This window comes from Diceros bicornis, chromosome 16 (assembly GCF_020826845.1).
Source record: "Diceros bicornis minor isolate mBicDic1 chromosome 16, mDicBic1.mat.cur, whole genome shotgun sequence".
Classification (NCBI taxonomy): Eukaryota; Metazoa; Chordata; class Mammalia; order Perissodactyla; family Rhinocerotidae; genus Diceros; species Diceros bicornis.
In genome coordinates, this window is record NC_080755.1 from 47,857,939 (window position 1) to 47,877,064 (window position 19,126).

Here is a 19,126-nt window from a genome sequence, read left to right on the forward strand (position 1 = left end):
TTCGTTAAGAGCAAGCCTCTTTTATTTAGGGAATGTTTTATAATTTAAAGATTTTCCCATTTTTGGCAAGACTTTTTGGCCCATTCATAATACTTGTGCACACTTGCAAGTGGATTGGTGTTACAGAGTGTATATTTGCATGTGTATATACACATACACACACTCATATAAGTTTATGAGCCTCTATCCTATACAGAGGAAGCTCATAAGAAGAGTTCATAAGCTTAGTCATCTGTCACCTGCCCTGCCCATTTCATTCCTGCTTCTTCAAACCCACCTCTCTGTAAATACTAAAAAGGGACAATGAAGTTCCTTATGATGAGACATCAATGACATTTATATTGAGTTTTTTGTAGTTGTTGAATTACAGCTGGTATAACAAAGGCATTGTCAATGTCATATGATACAGTTACTTAATTCCCTGTGCCTCAGTTTCCTTGTCTACAAAGGAAGGATAATAATAACACTTAACCTACCTCATAGGTTTGTTGTGAGGATCACATGAGATAATACAAGTAAAAGACTTGGGGTAGTGCGTGACACATACTAAACACTTGAAATATTGTACTATCATTGGTGTACAATGCCATAAATTATACGAGATGAATTACCATTGAATCAGGTTAGAATTCAAATTAAATCAATAAATATGCATTAACTACTCTGTGGAATCACTACTGTAGAAAATACATGTTCACTAGTGGATGCTCAGTTCATACTCCATTAAATGTTTATTGTATCTGAGTGGACCATGGGAAGGCAGGGTTAGTCCATTATTCTGCTTTCACTAGTCTGGAACTAGAAAAATTTAGGCAGGAAGAATGCACTCATTCAAGTTGGGACCTGCCCAGAACATGAGGTTAAGGAAATCTATTAATAAATTGTGACTTCAGTAATTAAAGGTACACACATAGGCATCATGCATGCTAAAATGACATTTTGTTAATAGGCTGTCCTGGCAGTTTGGGGTGTTCTTTTAAGCTTTTTAGCAGCAACAAGCTGCTTCCTTGTCAGGAATCTTAAAATAACTATGTCATTACATAAACATTCTACATCCACCTTATGCCAACCCATGTTCTGTTTCTTTTGGAAGAGAACGAAATAAGATGAATAGACATGACCCAGGAGTCTGTGTTATAGAATGCTAATGTTCTTTAAGTTGCTGGATGTTCTAAAAATTGTGAAAAAGGACCAGTGTTAAAGGTATGGCTGACCTTTGCAAGATTATTTTATTGCAAAGGTTCTTTGGTTTTACAAGCTGACATGCCAGAGTCAACATAAATAAGGTGCTAGGGGAATATTGTCACAGAGGTAAGAGCATAAACTTAATGTAGCTATCTCAGCACAGCCAACTGGGCCCTGGGGAGGGGACCTGGGGACTCTGAGATGGTCCACACAGCTAAATAAATAGCACTTATGGCGTGGCCAACAATTCAAAGAGCACTCGGTTTATTGTCTTCAGAATTAACTGCATTAGGAACAAATCAGATATAGTTACCACCCCACATAGGCAGACACAGGCTCTAGACCACTTCAACTTTTGGGCAAAACTCTTGCATTAATGGAACTCAGCTAGCAGTGAGCTAGGTCAGAGTGATGTTTGGGTCCAAGTCAAATAGGTCCCAGAGAGAGAAATCAGACTTTTCAGTGAATGAGAGGAGGCCCAGCAAGTGGAGAGTCAGCATTGAAAGACAGCGAAAGAGAAAAATATCTAAGGATGGTTTAGGCAGTTAGCATGAAAGAAACTTGGTAGCACATGATTTGTAGTCAGCTAGAGGCACTGGAGAAGAGGGGCAGAAGCCAATGACTGAATCTGATATCTGGGTAGGATGCGGTCACAAACAGCAAGTCAAGAGACCAGGGATTAGAACTGGAACCAACAGGGAGACTAACCAAATGTTGAGCCATTGAAGTAATCTCCCCAGAAATTAGGACTTTATTGGTAGAAGCAAACTTGCTTAATATTTTTAATAGGTAGTCCCCAAAGATGGTGTCCAGTGAACCATAGCCTTACCACATTGAATTTGGGTTAGCCCTGTGATTCATTTTGACCAATAGGATTTGGCAGAAGTGACAGTATATATCTTTGGAGCAAGGCCTTAAGAGATTTGCAGCTTTTACTTTTGCCTTTTGAAATGCTCCCTCTTGGAACTCAGATGCCATGTTGTGAGAAGCCCAAATCTCTTGGAGAGGCCACATGGAGGAGAACAAAGGCCCTCTGAGCAACAACCCCGGCTGAGTTCCCAGCAAAGCCAGCACCAACTGCCAGCCAGGTACGGAAGGCATCTTGGATGTCTAGCCAAGTCAAGCCCCCAGGATACAGCCCCTGCCCACATCACATGGGGCAGAGGGACCACACAGGTGAGCCCAGTCAACTCAGAGAATCATGAAAAAGAAGGACATGATTATTGTTGTAAGCCACTCAGTATTGGGTCATTTGTTACATGGCAACAGAAAACTGAGTCTGTGAATGTTTCAGGAGACTTAAAAACAATAATCAACTAAGCAATGATTACATCAGCGTGTACTTGAAATTAACTTTTTTTTTTTTTTTTAATTTAAATTTCATTCAACATACCCTCTTTAAGAAGACAGGGGTTTCTACAATATATGAAAGAAAGGTTTCCATCAAAAAATAGTTAAAATAAACAATGTTTTATGGTTGAAAGGCACACAATTTATCTAAAGAGTTTACTCCTTCTTGTGTTGCTATGATTCAATTTAAAGTAGGATGGGGTGAAATAGAGATGTTTGAAAGAAAATGTCGGATTTACCAGACAGTTTCACATACAACACCACCAACAACAACTTTGACTGTGAGTATCATGTCTTCTCAAAACACTGTTGTTCCTTAATTTGCTGCTATAGCTAGACATATGATTTCTTACCTTGAACTTCTTAACCTTAAGTAAGGCCTCTGCTCATCACAGTTATGGCTTACATGATATTGCCTCTGCGTTTGTTCCAGAGGCCAACAACTGACACAGCATTACACTGAGCATAAATGCCAGAGGATAGGAGAAGAGCAGAAGAATGGGCTGGATTTGGGAAAGAGCCAGACAGGGAGCCCAGGTCCTATATTGGCACCCTAAGTGTTAATGTCACAGCCTTTGTCAAAACATCAAAGTGGGCCCAGGTGAGCCAAGGTGGACCAAGGTGAGCCAAGGTGAGACAAGGTTTGGAAGTCAGGATGTCAAGACAGAGCTGAGAATTACCCTGATTACCTAAGATCGATAGTCATCCGAGGGTCTGGAAGCTGTGACACCAAATAAGGAAAGACTTAACTATCGGGTCTCAGAGGCCAAGCCTACCAATGTCTGAAATCTAGAAATCATGGAGATCGAACCAATTATCACAGCAGTCAGAACTCAGAAGTGACCTCAAGGTTCTTTTATACTCTTTCTGGGAATAACAAATGGTGACTAGATGACAGCAGACCATGACCCATAGATATTTGGAGAACTGAATGCTTTTCTCTTGAAATTAAAATAATCAGGCTGATTCTCAAATAGAGCATGACATGATGTTGAAGTCCCATCACTTTTTATTCTCTAGGACTTTTAAAGTATGGAAAGAACACTGCTTGAATAATTTCATTACGTTTGTTCTGATCACTTAGCATTCCCTGACTGTGCAAAGCATGCCTTAGTTGGCACAGAACACATTACATTGGTTGGGGGGTTCCTCCCTTCATGCAGTTATCGTGACTGACATAGATGTATTTGTCCACACTGTTGTCTTTGGTTGCCTTTACTATAGTGACTTAAGGAAGTGGGGCAGCCACCTTGAGTCACAAATTAAAAGCCTCCCATTCCTTCACCATCTGTTTTTCAAAGGAGCTACTAGATAAAAATAAATATTCATTTGAGGGGCAATAGTTCTCAAGAATCATAATCAAAAGGATATTTTGGTTGGACCAAATACTGCCCATGTTTGGAATGGAAGATTCTCCACTGCAGATCCAAATCTAAGTGACAGCTTCAAATTCCCCTCAGCTAGTATTGGCTTGAAGTCCTCCATGTTGGTCTGGGCACCTGAGTGGACACATTGGTGGTCCATTTGCATGAAGGGATTACTATGACTTAGCCAAATGATGAACCATGAATATTTTTGCAGTGATGGCACAAATCTGCCCCTCTCCTTCAGAAAGCTTAGCCAGTGAAACTCAGTTCAGTGACTAGAACAGGAGCTATTGGGTTTCCAGGAGATCTTCACAGCTGATTACAGGTTTGGAAATGGCATATCTTCAGGTAGGAATATCTTAAAATATATTATATTTATACTAATGGGAAGAGCAACCAATTTGTAAATAATGGGATGTTTTTAAAGAAATTAAGCTTGCGAATTTCAAATGCATACAGCAACTCTAGGCTAACAAACTACTTACAAGCAAATTCATTGGGGGCTTGCTTTAATGAATAGAAGGATTAATTTTTAATTAGTATTAGCTGTTTGCTTATAAATGGCAACAACTTTATAACTCAAATTCTAAATTAGTGTAATCCAAATACAGTTCTATTGTAAAGAATCCTCTAGTTCAATTCAACAAACTTATATTGAGAATCAACTCCGGGGGCCGGCCCAGTGGCATAGCGGTTAAGATCGGCACACTCCACTTCAGGGCCCAGGGTTCGTGGTTTCAGATCCCAAGTGCAGGCCTACACCACTCATCAAGCCATGCTGTGGCAGCATCCCACATACAAAATAGAGCAAGATGGGCACAGATGTTAGCTCAGGACCCCTCTTCCTCAAGGAAAAAGAGGAAGATTGGCAACAGGTGTTAGATCAGAGCCAATCTTCATCACCAAAAAAAAAAAAAAAAGAGAGAAAAAAAGGAGAATCAACTCTGTACTTAGCTCTGTGGTACTACAGTTGCAAAGATTAATACAGTTGCAAAGATTAGTCAGATATAATATCTGCCTCAAGGAGTTGACAGTATAGTGAGAAAAGGATCCGATTAATTCTTTCATAGCAGATAAATGCTATGATTTGTGATGAACAGTATGCTTCCAGAGGACAAGGGGTGGTTATATTAAGTCTATGTAGAGGATGCGTAAATATTTCACAGGAGAAATAATATTGGATTTGGGCCTTAAAGACTAAGAGCTCACCAATGAGAAGAGTCAGAAATGTAACATAGCAGAGAATAAGCATGAACAAAGGTATGACGTTATGAAGAGACGAGGCATCTTTGGGAAATAGCACGGCTGCAACACAGGGAGCCTGGTAAGGAGGCAGGAGATGAGGCTGGAAAGAAATGTGATGCCAGACCACTATTGTGCTTGAATATCTTCTGGAGTTGGGACTTTATCTTGTAGACAACAAGGAGCTGGAAAGAGTTGGAAGACAGCAATTTGAACAGATTCCTATGAGTGGAAATAATAACTCAGAGGTCCCCATTGCTTTAGACAGAATTAAAATTTTTATCTTAAGAAAGCAACAAGAAAGAGTCCATTTCAGCTTTCAACTTCTAAAACAAGAGTGAAAGTCACTGCTTTTAATTTTCAAGAACTAAGATTTTGCGAGGAAAGAGGTTTTTGCATATCAAAAGGCATAGCTCTGATAGAGCTGGCAGATGTATGAGAACACAGTAAAGAATTACTAATTACTGCATGGTCCCTGAATCTGTATCCCCACCACCCACATGGCTTAACAATAACTCTCTAGTCCCGTATGCCATTCTGTTATCAATCTAGTGTCCGTCTCTCTGAGATGATGATAAAATAACAAGAAAGAGATGTTTGGGTTAAATCTAGAAGTGTTAGAAAGCCCATGGGACAAATGAAGAGTTTATCCATAAACAACAAATTGGGAAGAGAATAGATGAAAAAGTAGAAGAAAGTACATTGTATTGTCCAGACAGGCAATCTACAAAATTTGCAGGGGCTGGGGGACAAGTCGGGCCTCCTAGACCTGAAGCGACCACTGGGAGAAGTGGGAATCAACCCAGAGAGATGACCCAGCCTCTGAGTGAGCACCTCCAGTGGCTAGAGCCAGGGAACCTTGAGGAAGCCAACCCTACCTGCTCTGATTGTCTGTCTCCATTTGAGTGAACATCACTAGTGTTGCTTGCCCTGAGGGCGGCTTGAGCTGCCCCTTGAGAACATCTCCTCAGCAATTGCTTGCACTCTGACAAGTGAAATGTGCCCAGGCATCCAGACTGCCCAGTTCAGCCAAATCGTCCTACGTGGAACAGCCTCCTCTTCAAAAGTCTACGACACTGGTAAGCCTCAAAAAGGAAGTGAGGCCTTGACACCCACAGGAAGTGCATGTGCCACAGAAGAGACAGTATCTTCACACCTCAACTTAGAGAAGAAGGGAGGGAGTTGGAGAATGAGGCCAGCTTGAGATTTCACTTCAGCTACAATGGTGGAGAAACCCACTTCTGTACAATATCACATTGATGTATTTCAAGGTATATCCACTACATCTCTGTCCTCAGTCCGTTTTTGTAATCCCATAAAGAACTTTTATTTCCCTCTGCCGCCACAACAGAGTTGGGCTTCTAACTTCAACCACTTCTCCCAGAAGGCAACTGTGGATACCGCCACTTCACAGTTGTTCATGGAAAAGGCAAGTAGGTCTTAGGGAAAGCATTATGTCATCCCGATAGTCATATACGTCTAGGCAATTGATAAAAACACACAGGACTTGTGAAGGCAGTTCTTTACACTTATCAGTCATGGATATTGGAAAATACCCATTCCCCCGTCCAGTCCTGAAGACCACCAACTCCCTAGCAAAGGCTCAAGGCACTCAGAGTACAAAGTTCTAATCTATTTTAATGGTTGTATCAGGGGACAACCATACACATTCATTCTTTATCAGATTTCTGTAGTTCCACCAACATGAAAGAATGCAACGAGGGCTAATAGCAGCAAATTCCAGTTTTATAAAACAGCTGCCCAGTTCTGTTGGCAGCAGATAGGTATTGAATACCTAGATTTTCTTCCTATGTGTTTTCCATATACAAATGCCTAGAAAAAGATGGAATGAAAACAGAGACAAAGTCATGACCTCTGCTCTTGCCCTCTAGGACTGTAGAATACTATAGAATACCCCAAGTTAAAATCTAAGGATGTTGATTTTATAGACTTCCTGGTATCTAAGGCATAGGAGAGCCTTGGAAGGAAATTTCTAGCTAAGAGAAAAACTTTTTTGCCTCCAAGAATGGAACATGGATTATGTGAGAGCAATTTAGGAGAGAACTGAATAACTCTTGACCTTTCTGGAGAGTGGCTAGGAGGATGAAGAATCTAAACTGAAGAATTGGTATGATCATAAAGTAAAGAGTTACTAATCACTGCATAGTCCCTAAATCTGTATCCCTACATGGCTTAAAACCAATACCTTTCTAGTCCTATATATACACTATTCTTATCAATCTGGAGCTCTTCTGAGATGAGGCTTAAAAACAAAAAACAAAAAGAAGAACAAACAAAATCACAAGGAAGAGATGGTTGGGTTAAATCTTAAAGTCTTACTATGCCCATAGGGTAACCTAAGTTAACAGCATCTCAAACACTGTGTTCACAGGTAACAGTCATAAACTAGGGGTGAGTTTCACTACTGTCCTATTAAGGGGCTCTCAAGCCAGTTTTGTTAAGTTTCCCCCACAAGTAAAGATGATGAAGGTCTTTCCCATTCACACTACCATCTTTACTCTCTCGTGGTACAGGACTTCACCCTGTCTTTGAGGAGATACGCCTGCCTTGTCAGAGAGAGAGTTGGAATACACAGGGAAGTTAGTGTGAGCTTGGTCAAGTCTCAAAACACAGGTGGGCGTCACTCCTGATGTGCATAGAGGGCCCTGAGGCTCCAGTGTTTTCTGAATTTGAGATAAAATCAAGATTAACTGAGAAGATTAGGGCTCGGAAGACCTAAGACTGTCATGCCAATAGAAATGGCCTCTAGAACTGGGGAGACCACTGGAGAGCTCCAAATCAGGGTGGAGAGATATACGTCTGATACCCAGATTCACCCACCTGACAATATGGGACCCTGGGGATCATGTCACCCACACCATTAGGCACGGCCTTGCATGTGGGCAGGGCTATCCTGGAAGCATAGGCAAAAACCAGACTCCAGTTCTTACCACATTGGGGCCTGGAGGAAGGAGGTAGGGTTCTTCTAGGATCCTACAGGAAAATAAAAGTTCTTTGTGGGAGCAGAAAAGATGTACTTGGGAGAGGAATGCAAATATATTAACTATTGGATACTCTCACACTGTGAATGGGTTTCATCACATACACAGTGAAGGGAAAACCTCAAACTGTCTCTGTTCATCCCCCACTCCAGTAGAGGCATCGGGGATTCTCCGTCCACAGCACCTGCATCTCCTCCAGATGTCCCAAGCCTCAAGCTTTGCTTCGTGGGGTTTGCAGATGTCCTGACCACTAACAAGGGGTTTTTCCACATGGGAATTTGGCTGAGCTGAGTCTCTGACATGGGTCATGAGGGCAGCAAGACCAACAAGGGAAGGACAGACAGGTGTTGACGGGATAATAAAGCACATAAATATTTCAAGAAAATACTTCCTACACGTGCTTGAGAAAAATGAGCCCTGCACAGAGGGAGCAGGGGGTGGATTGGAAATATGAGAGTCGGGATGCAGGGCAATGCAGGAGAGAGCACCTCGTGGGAATGGCAGTGGGAATGGAGTGCACCTTGTCGGTGTGGCAGGTTGAGAGTGGGAGACACTAAAGAAGGTGTGGGAATGGAAAGAATAGATTAGGACGACTTGCAGGCTTCAGCTTGGGTGGCAATAGATGGCAATGTCATGTTCTAAAATAAGAAACAACCTTGTAGGGAAGAAAATAATTTGGAATTCTGGAGACAAAGCCAGACTGCATTGGAAAGAATGGATGTAATTTAAGGAAGTGGGGGTTTGAAGTACTAGTTGAAAGTGAGGATATGAAGGGAGGTGAGAGGTGTAACATATTACATATACAAACAGAGAAATCTACCCTGGTGCTCTTCAATCCATTCCCCTGTTCCGGCACCTGACAGTTGGAGAGGCATGCTAAGATCCAGGAGATCCTTCATTAACCTCCCAAATTATAACCCAACCCTCTCCTCTAGTTAATGGAAGCAGATTACCTCCCACTCCCTAACACACACACACGCACACACTTCAGACTCAAAAGATATTGTCTACTGCTGCAATTTTTTTGTTCTACCTCCAGCAGAAAAGAGAAGGAACTGATCACCATCCTCTGTAGAATTTCCCTCCTTGGAAATCAAAGTTAATTAACACTTACTGAACTTCCCTGGACACGTGGCACAGTGCCAAATTCCTAAAGGAAAATGAGGATGGATGTGTAGGTGTGGTGCTAAAACCACATCAGAGGAGGAGAAGCAAGCCAGTATAACAGGATAGAACCAAGTTTAGCACTTTTTCTTCCCATGGCTGTGAGACTCTGTGCCATTAATAAACAAACACACTCATAGTAGAAAGCATTTGCATGCATAAATACATGGTGTTTAAGTTTCTTAAAATCAGTTCATAAACTCAAATCCTGAACCATCTCTAATTACCTCCCTGCAAGTAATAAAAGAATGTGAGTATAATGTTTAAAAATCATTCCACACTAACACCTGCAAGCCCGATCCAGCCCCTCACAGGCCACAGCACTTGGAGATGCTATATCTGCAGGTTCACACCTATCATCCCTTATCCCACATGTTCATCGGCTTCCCTTTATTTATGACACTGGTTTTCAACCCAGCCTTCCATTAGCATGACGGGGTGCTTAGAAAAAACAGGTGCCTGGGTTGCCACCCACAGACTTTATATTTATAGAAGTTGGGCCCAATTAATGATATCTTTGTTAATCTCCCAAGAAGATTCTAATGTGCAATCCCATGGGATACCCTCTATCTCTAGGCCTATCAGTCAAACCTGACTCCCATAGACTATTCCGAATCTATCTCCAACCACTTCCTACAAACACTAGTCACTGAGACAACGCCCTGAGGATTCTTGCTTCCCCCATTGCTCATATATGGGACACACTCCTCTCTCTCTTGCCCCTCTTTCCACAGAGCATCTTTTCTTTAAGGTCCAGTTCCAGCCAAGCAGAAAGTGAACCTATGTCTAAGCATGTATATCCTGGTGCCAGACTATCTCAGCGTTCAGTTTACCTGTGAAAGTTGTGTTACTGGAGTCACTGTTCAAGGAGATCATTACAACAGGGAAGGACCCACAGCTATTCCTCCATCACTGTCTAGGTTTGGGTGTGGGGTTATATTCTCTATGCACACTGCATACAACTCAAAGACATCCAGTACATGATTAGTCTCTCTCATAGTTTCGAGTTTTACACTGACTTATCTATCTTGCACTCAAATTTATCTCCACTGAAAGCATGTTGAAGGCCCTTCAAATTGAATACTTCCCTGTCCTGAATACAGGACAAGATGAATTAGTTGGAAGTATGAGTGATTGCCCCTTGGACCACATGAAGTACCAGTGGAGGAGTCAGGATAGAGGAATTAGGGAAAGCCTCAGGTGTTTGTTCTGAGGGTCTCACCAAATACTTAGATCTGAGAAGTTTTTTCCTTCATTTTTGACTTAAAAAAATGAAAACAGCATAATTGTAGTTTTATGTGCTCTCTTATCTGAGAAACACACACAATAGCCACAATTGGCCAATTTCCAGTAAAACCTCCCTCCTAAGGTGTTAGGACACAAACAGTCCGCTCTCTGGGTGGAGACTGCACCGGATAAGAGTTTTTCTGTTTCCTTCTACTGGATATCCATTCTAATACAATGAACGGCATCTAAGCCAGGTTTCTGCCCTGTATTTTGAGGCTCTGGATGAACCAGGCCCGGATAGCTGAGAAACAAACTCAGGTCCTAGGGCAGCATGCCCACCTCACTGGCGTTCACAGTCTCTGTACTTAATCCTGGAGGAAACAGAACACCACCTATTGGAGTCAGAATTCTTGGCAGGAGGACCTCTGGGTGGGAGGTGGGTTTGGGGGTTACAGACATGGCCCTTGGGGGAAAGGAGGGGTCCCATGTCTGTCTCTGTTTCAGGTTCAAATACCAGGCTTGCGAAAATCACAACCACCTCAGAAATGGGCTTTGGAGACAGAGATATTAGAAGAGAGTTTCTGATGTAAATTCCTCCCTGGAGATTTTTTTGTCACTGACGATGGCCAAGTAGCTGAACACTTGTAGACAGAGTTTGTCTTTACCTCGTGATAGGAAAACAGAGTCATTTTTTTTAAAGTTTCCTTTTTATAAGACACTGATTAGTCCTCACGCCATCATTATTCCTGAGGACTTTGGTTATGCAAGGTGACAGCTCATGTTCTCAGAGCGCAGACTTGATTTGGCTCTCCCGGTGATTTAAAAAACTTGCTTTGGGGAATGTAAGGAGAGAATGAGGAGAGACGTACAGATATCAAAATCTGTAAGTTGAAAGCCTAAAAGGCCAATTAAAATTCTCTGCATGAAATTTGAATGGAAACCGTCACAAGGGGATAGAACTTTATTAAGTATCAGACCTTCTGCTTCCTCTTAGGCTCACGAGTGTACGTGCATGCGCGCGCGCACACACACACACACACACACACACACACACACTATGGAATAGACTTTATTCACTCTCACTTTCCAGATGAAGAAACTAAAGCCAGACGGGTAATGTCAAGGACACAGCTAATAACTAGAAGAGGTAAGATTCCAGCCTATCCGTGTGCACATCCATGTTATCCCTACTTGCAGAATTGCTGATACTTTCTTGATGAGCCTGTTTCTTTCCACTGCATCAAACTGCTCACTGGCTTCCATGCCTAAACTAGGAGGAAGCAGAGTGGAGAAGTTACGAGAGAAGACTCTAGGCCAGAATGCCTGAGTTCAATACCCAGTTCCTCCACTTTCTAGCTGTGCAATCTTGAGCAGGTTACTTAATCTCTCCACACTTCAGTTTCCTTATCTGTAAATGGTGATGATGATAATGCTCTATGCTTCATAAGTCATTCAAAGCATTAAAGAAGATATTACAGGTAAAACATGAGAACAGTACCTGGCACTGTAGGTAAGGCACAAACTTTTGCTGGATTAAACCCCTGTGATTTTGGAGTTGTCTGTTTCTGCAACATTGCTTAGCCTGTCATGACCAATACAATTCAATAAAGGTCAGTTAAATTAATTTCGACTGAGTCATTACACATAAAAGTTATGTGGCAAGAACTGTTGCTGAAGGGGACTGTGGTTTTTGCTTCTACTGTGTCCCTGAAGTCAACCAACTCTCTGTGTTCCAAAGATCAGATTTCTTCTGATGCATAACAGTATGTATCAAAAAGTCATTTTTTTATCATCAATGTATCAGCACACCACAGAGCACATAATCAGCTCAAGAAATATTTTCTTTTCTTATTTTACTCAGGGATTTTAGCACCTGATGCTAATTGATTCCATTTAAAGGAAAATAGCCTGTAGTACACACAGATCTATTTTAAACCTTCTAAAAAATATTATGCCTCTAGATGAAAGACAATAAAGATATCTGAAACTAAATAAATAATAAATCCCCAAGAAGTCCATTTTCAATAAATGATAAGAAGCCAAAAAGTGAGAAAATCTGTTTTGGGGATCCCATCTGAGCTGACAGCCTCATTTTAATTTCCATGAATGTGCCTCACTTACAAATTCCAACATCTTCAACTAGAAGAGAGACTGCCAGCCTTGACTCTGGGTTTCTATTGTTTCCTGCTTGAATTCAGGGAGTTGAAAGCATAACACTTCCTTTAGCAAGTAGTTGGCTGTTGTAGATTTATTCCTCTTAGCTCTTTGAGGGAGGGAGAAGCCCCAATGAGAAATTCATCAGATGCTGGTCAGGATGAAAAGAGGGACCCATGGCTCTGTCTGCAAAAGGAGATGTCACATAAGTCTACCATTGTGGCTTGTTACAAACCATAGTAAGTCTCTGCAAAGATATGAAACAATGAACCCTAAAAAATGCATATCAGTTGCCCATGTACCCATATCACATAAATACATAATTAACTTCCTAAATATGGATATTTTTGGCATTTAAAAGTGTATATTAACTACTTGATATTCTGCCCATTCTAGGCTGTTTATGTAAATATTGAGTTGAGAGACTTCTTAAAAATGCACAGAATTTACTTGGTCATCTACAATAATAATTGACTAAATACATAATTACAGTATTTTTAAAACAGGTATTATCGACTCAGTAATCTTTAGTGAACTTTTGCATCATTCTAACCTGAAGTGTCAAGACTTAATTAGAATTTGAAATTCACGGATCATTGACCAAAGCACCGTAATTGGCTTGGGCACATGCACTATTGCAGATCACCAGAGAGCCAACTCCTTGAAACAAACACTCAAAATGCTATGTTAAAGGTATGTTGATTCATCCGCTTGGAATATTTCTCACGAAGAATTAACCATTTCAGCATCTTTAAAGGAGGAATTTTAATTTATCCCCAGTTGATGTGGGAAAGTTTCTCTTTACAAATGAATGCCAACTAATTAAAGTAGAAGGAATGATAGAAATTTTAAAAATTACCATTTTGCAATCTAACCCCCCACCCATAAAAGCATTGATTCAGACAAGGAACATCAATGGGGGCCAAAACCATTGAATAAAATGTTGTGGGGTGGAAAGGCTAGTTCCAAGGTGTCACATATCATCCCATAGATTACTTGCTAATTGCAAAGAAAAAAAAGAAATCTTCACAATGGAAGGATCTGGCCATCTTATTTTAGCTTCACTAATGGTGGAACTCTCTCAATGATGTTCTGAGATGCAATGTACAGTACCCAGCAACACCTATGAGGTCTTCTTGTTAACAATGTCTAACGTTGTTAGACCTAACCTGCAGGAAATAGAACAACATAAATAACTCCAACAGGAAACAATAAGACTAACCCAGGATGGGGGATAGTCCAAGACAATGGTCTAGCCACTTCAAAAAATTAATGTAGTGAACTTTAAAAAGCAAAAGACTGTTATAGATTAAAGGATACTAAAGAAACACAGTAACCACAAGCAATGTGTGAACTTTGGATCCTTGTTTGATACAAACAGCTGTAGAAGACATTTTGAGTACGACCAGGGAAATTTAAGTTTAGATTGGCTATTAGATTACTTTAGCCACTATTGCTTATTTTTATTGCTTATCTTCTTAGATTATAATTATCTTGTAGTTATGTGGGCAAAATGTCTTATACTTAGGAAATATTTGTTGAATTTCCCTTCATGATGAACACAACTTACTCAAATGGTACAGCACACACACACAGAAAGATATAAAGCAAATATAGTAAAATGTTAACAATTGTATCTAAACAGTGGGTACACACAGTTCATTAAATAATATTTTCAATATGTTTGTGTATATATATTATATATGTGTGTGTATATATATTTATATATATAATATAAAAGTTGAGGGGGAAAGAATTCTTGCCTCCATTTTCACATATATTTTTTGCCTTGTCAGTAGTTTTTATAAATGTGTGTGTATTATAAGGGTATTTCTCTAGAAGTGTAAGTATTTAGTAGAGCATGACACATAGCCTTTGTTTATTTACTACTTGTATTTATTTGGATCTTATTGAATCAGAACTTATTTATACTATTAGGCGCTTCCAGAGATAAATTTGTTTTTGTACCACTGAAAGATTCAATTCATTCATTTCAGCTGTGTGTATTTATTGAGCACCTACTAAGTGGCAGGCGCAATGCTAGTCCCCAGGAAGTCGTAGTAAGCAAATGCAAATGTGGACCCTGATGTCATAAATCTTATAGTCTAGTAGAGAAGAGAGACTTTAATCAAATTATTACATGGTTAAACTAACAAACTGTAATAAGTGTCATGAAAACAAAGCTCAGGGAACTAGGAGACTAAAACAGAAGAGTCTGGTTTAGTGTGGGGAACTCAGTACTGAGAGGTGAAGGGTGAGTAGGCACTTAACTAGAGGAGGGAAGTGAGAAGGAAAACAAAGTCTCCAAGGTGGAAGGGAGCATGGCTAATTCCAGGAACAGAAAGGCCAGTGTGTTGCAACAGAAAGAACAGAGGGTATGAGGTGCTGATGTGGCTGAGGGGTAAAGAAAGGCTCCATCACGTAATACCGTTAGGCCATATCGAGGATGCTGATCTTTATCCAAAGAGTGTTGTTTTAAATGTGAAAGTGATATAATCTGATTGGCATTTAAAAAGATCTCTCAGCCTATAATATGGTGAATAGATTGGAGGGACCCAGAGTAGAAACTGGGAGAGCAATTTGGAGGTGATTGTGAAAATCCAGGGAAGAGACGACAGTGGCTTGAATCAGGGTGGTGGCAGTGGAGATGGAGAGAAGCAAATAGATTCAAAAAATACTTAGGGAGTAAAGTCGACAGGCTCTGTGATTGATCAGATAACAGTAGAGGACAAAAAAGACATCAAGGATTGTTCCTGGGATTCTGCTTTGAGCTATTCAGTAGAAAGCATTGCAGGAGAATCGGATTCATTTAGAATGATTCCAAGTTGGGTTTTATTATTATTTTTTTAATTTTTTGTTTATTGCAGTAACATTGGTTTATAACTTTGTATAAATTTCAGGTGTACACCATTATACTTCTATTTGTGCATAGATTACATCATCTTCACCACCCAAATACTAATTACAACCCATCACCACACACATGTGCTGAATTATCCCTTTCGCCCTCCTCCCTCCCCCCTTCCCCTCTGGTAACCACCAATCCAATCTCTGTCTCTATGTGTTTGTTTATTGTTGTTATTATCTATTACTTAATGCAGGAAATCATACGGTATTTGACCTTCTCCCTCTGAGTTATTTCACTTTCCATAATACCCTCAATGTCCATCCATGTGGTCACAAATGGCTGGATTCCGTCATTTCTTATGGCTGAGTAGTATTCCATTGTGTATATATACCACATCTTCTTTATCCATTCGTCCCTTGATGGGCACTTAGGTTGCTTCCAAGTCTTGGCTATTGTGAATAACGCTGCAATGAACACAGGGGTGCATGTATCTTTACGCATTGGTGTTTTCAAGTTCTTTGGATAAATACCCAGCAGTGGAATAGCTGGATCATATGGTAGTTCTATCCTTGATATTTTGAGAAATTTCCATACTGTTTTCCATAGTGGCTGCACCAGTTTGCACTCCCACCAGCAGTGTATGAGAGTTCCCTTCTCTCCACAACCTCTCCCTTCTCTCCACAACCTCTCCAACACATGTTGTTTCCTGTCTTGTTAATTATAGCCATTCTGATGGGCGTGAGGTGATATCATTGTAGTTTCGATTTGCATTTCCCTGATAGTTAATGATTTTGAACATCTTTTCATGTGTCTGTTGGCTATCTGTATATCTTCTTTGGAGAAATGTCTGTTCAGGTCTTTTGCCCGTTTTTTAATTGGGTTGGTAGTTTTATTGTTGTTGAGATGCATGAGTTCTTTATATATTTTGGAGATTAAGCCCTTATCAGATGTATGGTTTGCAAATATCTTCTCCCAATTGTTAGGTTGTCTTTTCGTTTTGTTGATGGTTTCCGTTGCTGTGCTGAAGCTTTTTAGTTTGATGTAGTCCCATTTGTTTACTTTTTCTATTGTTTCTCTTGCCCGGTCAGACATGGTGCTTGAAAATATGTTGCTAAGACCAATGTCGAAGAGTGTACTGCCTATGTTTTCTTCTAGAAGTTTCATAGTTTCAGGTCTTACATTCAACTCTTTAATCCATTTGGAGTTAATTTTTGTGTATGGTGTAAGGTAAGGGTCTACTTTCATTTTTTTGCATGTGGATATCCAGTTTTCCCAACACCATTTGTGGAAGAGACTTTCTTTTCTCCATTGTATGTTCTTGGCTCCTTTGTCAAAGATTAGCTGTCCATAGATGTGTGGGTTTATTTCTGGGCTTTCGATTCTATTCCATTGATCTGTGTGGCTGTTTTTGTGCCAGTACCATGCTGTTTTGGTTACTATAGCTTTGTAATATATTTTGAAATCAGGGAGTGTGATACCTCCAGCTTTGTTCTTTTTTCTCAGGATTCCTTTACCTATTTGGGGTCTTTTGTTATTCCATATAAATTTTAGGATTCTTTGTTCTATTTCTGTGAAAAATGTTGTTGGAACTTTGATAGGGATTGCATTGAATCTATAGATTGCTTTAGGAAGTATGGACATCTTAACTATGTTAATTCTTCCAATCCAAGAGCATGGAATATCTTTCCATTTCTTTGTGTCTTCTTCAATTTCTTTCAGCAATGTTTTATAGTTTTCCATGTACAGCTCTTTCACCTCTTTGGTTAAGTTTATTCCTAGGTATTTTATTCTTTTTGTTGCAATTGTAAATGGGATGGTATTCTTAATTTCTCTTTCTGCTACTTCGTTGTTAGTGTACAGAAATGCAACTGATTTTTGTATGTTGATTTTGTATCCTGCAACTTTTCCATATTCGTTTATTACTTGTAAAAGTTTTCTGGTGGATTCTTTAGAGTTTTCTATATATAGAATCATGTCATCTGCAAACAGTGACAATTTCACTTCTTCCTTTCCAATTTGGATCCCTTTTATTTCTTTCTCTTGCCTGATTGCTCTGGCTAGGACTTCCAGTACTATGTTAAATAGGAGTGGTGACAGTGGGCATCCTTGTCTGGTTCCTGTTCTTAGAGGGATAGCTTTCAGTTTTTCACCATTGAGGATGATATTAGCTGTGGGTTTCTCATATATGGTCTTTATTATGTTGAGGTACTTTCCTTCTATCCCCATTTTATTCAGAGTTTTTATCATAAATGGATGCTGTATCTTGTCAAATGCTTTCTCTGCATCTATTGAGATGATCATGTGATTTTTATTCTTCATTTTATTAATGTGGTGTATCACGTTGATTGATTTGTGAATGTTAAACCATCCCTGCATACCTGGAATAAATCCCACTTCATCATGGTGTATAATCTGTTTAACGTATTGTTGTATGCGATTTGCTAGTATTTTGTTGAGGATTTTTGTATCGATGTTCATCAGTGATATTGGCCTGTAATTTTCTTTTTTTGTGTTGTCCTTGTCTGGTTTTGGTATCAGGGTAATGTCGGCTTCGTAGAATGAGTTAGGGAGCTTCCCCCCCCCTCAATTTTTTGGAAGAGTTTGAGAAGGATAGGTATTAAGTCTTCTTTGAATGTTTGGTAGAATTCACCAGGGAAGCCGTCTGGTCCTGGACTTTTATTTTTGGGGAGGTTTTTGATTACTGTTTAAATCTCCTTACTGGTGATTGGTTTATTCAAATTGTCTACTTCTTCTTGATCCAGTTTTGGAAGGTTGTATGATTCTAAGAATTTATCCATTCCTTCCAGATTGTCGAATTGGTTGGCATATAGCTTTTCATAGTATTTTCTTATAATCTTTTGTATTTCTGAGGTGTCTGTTGTAATTTCTCCTCTTTCATTTCTGATTTTACTTATTTGTGCCTTCTCTCTTTTTTTCTTGGTGAGTCTAGCCAAAGGTTTGTCAATTTTGTTTATCTTTTCAAAGAACCAGCTCTTGGTTTTATTAATTTTTTCTATTTTTTTTTTTTTGGTCTCTATTTCATTAATTTCTGCTCTGATTTTTATTATTTCCCTTCTTCTACTGATTTTGGGCTTTGTTTGTTCTTCTTTTTCCAATTCCTTTAGGTGCATTGTTAGATTGTTTATTTGAGATTTTTCTTGTTTGTTGAAATAGGCCAGTATTGCTATAAACTTCCATCTTAGAACCGCTTTTGCTGTATCCCATAAATTCTGGCATGTCGTATTTTCATTTTCATTTGTCTCCAGGTATTTTTTTATTTCTTCTTTGATTTCTTCATTGACCCAGTCGTTGTTCAGTAGTATTTTGTTTGATCTCCATGTATTTGTGGCTTTTCTGATTTTCTTCCTATAGTTGATTTCTAGTTTCATACCGTTGTGGTCAGAAAAGATGTTTGGTATTATTTCAATCTTCTTAAATTTATGGAGACTTGTTTTGTGGCCTAATATGTGATCAATCCTGGAGAATGTTCCATGTGCATTTGAAAAGAATGTGTATTCTTCGGTTTTTGGATGGAATGCTCTGTATATCTACTAGGTCCATCTGTTCTAGTGTATCATTTAAGGCCA